This window comes from Populus nigra, chromosome 2 (genome assembly GCF_951802175.1).
Source record: "Populus nigra chromosome 2, ddPopNigr1.1, whole genome shotgun sequence".
NCBI classification, from domain to species: Eukaryota; Viridiplantae; Streptophyta; class Magnoliopsida; order Malpighiales; family Salicaceae; genus Populus; species Populus nigra.
The window spans coordinates 7,297,429-7,302,428 of NC_084853.1; positions in this window are offsets into that span (position 1 = coordinate 7,297,429).

A 5,000-nucleotide genomic window follows, 5' to 3' on the forward strand; every position below is an offset into this window, starting at 1 on the left:
CGCCCCATGGCCAGTCAGGGGGCACCCCCCTAAAGAGCAATAAGTGTCATTGAAGCTCTGGCAGGGGGAGACACTACTAGGTCCCAGCTGTCACCCCCCCTCTAAAAAATTCATTTCTTGGTATTTTGAGCTGAAATTTTGCACAGAGGTTGGCAAAAATCCAATCCAACTTTATTAATTTTTCCAGAATTTTTCGAGGTCGGGAAGTATTTTTTTTTATTTTCCTACCATTAAAAATCGAGGAAATCGGAAAAAATAGGAACCGGCTCGGAATGACCCCAAATTCAGTGGGCAGCCTCATAAAAATATGGCTGATTTTACTGGATTGATTTCATGTGGAAAGCACGACGTTTTGTTGTAGGAATGCGGGAACCCCGGCGGCTCGCCTGCCGCGGCCAGCGACGTCGGGCTGGCCCCTGCAGCGCCTAGCCTCTCCCACGCGGGGGGCAGGCCAGAGCGCGGGGGGCCAGGGCCCGAAGGCAGCCCCCCCGCGGGCGAGAGAGCAAGCCAGCAGGGGCTGTCCGCGCGTCGCGCAGCGCGGCATGGCTGCGGGGGCCGCGCGCGCGCGCCCAAGCGCCCAAGGGCCCCCAAGGGCCCCAGGCCCTCAGGCCCCAGCGCCCCAGCGCCCAGCGCGGGCGGGCGCGCGCGCGCGTGTGGTCTTTGAGGGGCGCCGGCCTGGTGGCTCCCTAAAGAGCAATAAGTGTCATTGCAGCTCTGGCAGGGGGAGACACTACTAGGTCCCAGCTGTCACCCCCCCTCTAAAAAATTCATTTCTTGGTATTTTGAGCTGAAATTTTGCACAGAGGTTGGCAAAAATCCAATCCACCTTCATTAATTTTCCCAGAATTTTTCGAGGTCGGGAAGTATTTGTTTTAATTTTCCTACCATTAGAAATCGAGTAAATCCGCAAAACTAGGAACCGGCCCGGAATGACCCCAAATTCAGTGGGCAGCCTCATAAAAATATGGCTGATTTTACTGGATTGGTTTCATGTGGAAAGCACGACGTTTTCTTGTAGGAATGCGGGAACCCCGGCAGCTCGCCTGCCGCGGCCAGCGACGTCGGGGACGCTGGCCTGCGCTGTCGAGCCCGCGAGGGCTGTCTCCGCGGCAGGCCCCCCCTGAACGGGGCACGACAGGCCACCGCGCTGGCTCGTCCAGCGTCGACAGTCCCTCGTCCAGGTTTCAGATCGCGCCAAGTCGAACCCATGACCTGCTCAAGCCATCGTGCGCTGCCGAATTCGCATCTGCGTGTAGGCTGCCATTCCACGCGGCAGCCCCTGTTTTCGTCAGCGTGCCCCCCTGACGAATTTTCCTGCCTGGCCCAGTCCAGCGTCCAGCCCCTGTTCGTCGAAAAATCTGCGCTGCCGATTTTCCACGCGGCAGCCCCTCTTTTCGTCAGCGTGCCCCCCTGACGAATTTTCCTGCCTGGCCCGGCCAGTCCAGCCCCTGTTCGTCGAAAAATCTGCGCTGCCGATTTTCCACGCGGCAGCCCCTCTTTTCGTCAGCGTGCCCCCCTGACGAATTTTCCTGCCTGGCCCGGCCGGTCCAGCATCCAGCCCCTGTTCGTCGAAAAATCTGCGCTGCCGATTTTCCACGCGGCAGCCCCTGTTTTCCTCAGCGTGCCCCCCTGACGAATGTTCGTCGAAAAATCTGCGCTGCCGATTTTCCACGCGGCAGCCCCTCTTTTCGTCAGCGTGCCCCCCTGACGAATGTTCGTCGAAAAATCTGCGCTGCCGATTTTCCACGCGGCAGCCCCTCTTTTCGTCAGCGTGCCCCCTGACGAATTTTCCTGCCTGGCCCAGTCCAGCGTCCAGCCCCTGTTCGTCGAAAAATCTGCGCTGCCGATTTTCCACGCGGCAGCCCCTCTTTTCGTCAGCGTGCCCCCCTGACGAATTTTCCTGCCTGGCCCGGCCGGTCCAGCCCCTGTTCGTCGAAAAATCTGCGCTGCCGATTTTCCACTCCGCAGCCCCTGTTTTCGTCAGCGTGCCCCCCTGACGAATTTTCCTGCCTGGCCCGGCCAGTCCAGCGCCCAGCCCCTGTTCGTCGAAAAATCTGCGCTGCCGATTTTCCCCGACGAACCTGCAGCTGCACAAATCCGCGCTGCCACTGCCCCATTGTCTGGACCAACAGTCTTTTCCATCAAGCCCTGGACTATAAATCGTCCAGACTCATCGCCAGCACCCGCTGCCGATTCTGCCGACTTTGCCGATTTCGTCGGCGCTGCCGATTCCAACACTGCCCGCCGTGCCTGAACCAGCGCTGTTTCGTCAGCGTGTCCCCTTGACGAATTTCCCTGCCTGGCCTGGACAGTCCATCTTCCAGCCCATGTTCATCGAAAAATCTGCGCTGCCGATTTCCCCGACGAACCTGCAGCTGCACAAATCTGTGCTGCCGATTTCCCCCCCTGTCGGCATGGCTGCCGCTGCCCCGATGTCCAGACCAACAGTCTTTTTTGTCGACTTTGCCGATTTTGTCCGCGCTGCCGATTCCAACACTACCCCCTGCATCCAAACCAGCATTGTTTCGTCAGCTCTTCCCCTGACGATTTTAGCCCTGTAACAAACAGTAGGCCTCCAATCCCGCCAACGGGAGCCAAGTTGATAGGGAAGAGAATTGAATGACGCGCCTGGTCCTCGCACCCCGCCACCCGAGGGGCCTTTTTCCCGGCAGCCTCTGAAAAACTCTAGCTTTCACGGTCCTCGCCGCCCCTCACCACCATGGCAGGCCTCTAATCCCACCCATCAGCAGTTGTAGCCGATAGGGCAGTGATTTGAATGACGCGTCGCGGGCCTCCGGGTCATCTCACCCGGCCATTAATTGGAGCGTTTTTGGCTGGCCGAGGATGGGGGGATGGATCTCTTCTTCCGAAAAAGCAAACAGTACATCGGGAGTTATGTTGACGGGGCATGGAATTGAATGACCCGTCGCGGGCCGCCGGGTCATCTCACCCGGCCATCCCGGGGAGCGTTTTTCCCGGCAGCATCGGGGAAACTCTTGCTTTCACTGCCCGCTGCCCAAGTCCCCACTCGAATCGGCCCCCCGCGCCAACAAGCCAACGCTGCCGAATCGGCAGACACTGCTGCCGAATCTGCCGACACTGCCCCGCGGGCTGCCACTGCCCCAGTGTCTAAACCAGCGGTCTTTCTCATCGAGCCTTGGACTATCCAGTCCGTCCTGACTCATCGCCAGCACCTGCTGCCGATTCTGCCGACTTTGCCGATTTTCTCGGCGCTGCCGATTCCAACACTGCGCCCACCGTGTCTGAACCAGCGCTGTTTCGTCAGCGTGTCCCCTCGACGAATTTTCCTGCCTGGCCTGGACAGTCCACCGTCCAGCCCGTGTTCGTCGAAAAATCTGCGCTGCCGATTCTGCCGACTTTGCCGATTTCGTCGGCGCTGCCGATTCCAACACTGCCCGCCGTGCCTGAACCAGCGCTGTTTCGTCAGCGTGTCCCCTCGACAAATTTTCCTGCCTGGCCTGGACAGTCCATCGCCCAGCCCATGTTCGTCGCAAAATCTGCGCTGCCGATTTTCCCCGACGAACCTGCAGCCGCACAAATCTGCGCTGCCGAATCTGCCGACACTGTCCCGCGGGCTGCCACTGCCCCAGTGTCTAAACCAGCAGTCTTTCTCGTCGAGCCTTGGACTATCCAGCCCGTCCAGACCCATCGCCAGCACCCGCTGCCGATTCTGCCGACTTTGCCGATTTCGTCGGCGCTGCCGATTCCACCACTGCCCGCCGTGCCTGAACCAGCGCTGTTTCGTCAGCGTGTCCCCTCGATGAATTTTCCTGCATGGCCCGGCCAGTCCAGCGTCCAGCCCATGTTCGTCGAAAAATCTGCGCTGCCGATTCTGCCGACTTTGCCGATTTCGTCGGCGCTGCCGATTCCAACACTGCCCGCCGTGCCTGAACCAGCGCTGTTTCGTCAGCGTGTCCCCTCGACAAATTTTCCTGCCTGGCCTGGACAGTCCACCGTCCAGCCCGTGTTCGTCGAAAAATCTGCGCTGCCGATTCTGCCGACTTTGCCGATTTCGTCGGCGCTGCCGATTCCAACACTGCCCGCCGTGCCTGAACCAGCGCTGTTTCGTCAGCGTGTCCCCTCGACAAATTTTCCTGCCTGGCCTGGACAGTCCATCGCCCAGCCCATGTTCGTCGCAAAATCTGCGCTGCCGATTTTCCCCGACGAACCTGCAGCCGCACAAATCTGCGCTGCCGAATCTGCCGACACTGTCCCGCGGGCTGCCACTGCCCCAGTGTCTAAACCAGCAGTCTTTCTCGTCGAGCCTTGGACTATCCAGCCCGTCCAGACCCATCGCCAGCACCCGCTGCCGATTCTGCCGACTTTGCCGATTTCGTCGGCGCTGCCGATTCCACCACTGCCCGCCGTGCCTGAACCAGCGCTGTTTCGTCAGCGTGTCCCCTCGATGAATTTTCCTGCATGGCCCGGCCAGTCCAGCGTCCAGCCCATGTTCGTCGAAAAATCTGCGCTGCCGATTCTGCCGACTTTGCCGATTTCGTCGGCGCTGCCGATTCCAACACTGCCCGCCGTGCCTGAACCAGCGCTGTTTCGTCAGCGTGTCCCCTCGACAAATTTTCCTGCCTGGCCTGGACAGTCCATCGTCCAGCCCATGCTCGTCGAAAAATCTGCGCTGCCGATTTTCCCCGACGAACCTGCAGCCGCACAAATCTGCGCTGCCGAATCTGCCAACACTGTCCCGCGGGCTGCCACTGCCCCAGTGTCTCAACCTGCGGTCTTTCTCGTCGAGCCTTGGACTATCCAGCCCGTCCAGACCCATCGCCAGCACCCGCTGCCAATTCTGCCGACTTTGCCGGTTTCATCGGCGCTGCCGATTCCAACACTGCGCCCACCGTGTCTAAACCAGCGCTGTTTCTTCAGCGTGTCCCCTCGATGAATTTTCCTGCATGGCCCGGCCAGTCCAGCGTCCAGCCCATGTTCGTCGAAAAATCTGCGCTGCCGATTCCCCCCTGTTGGCATGG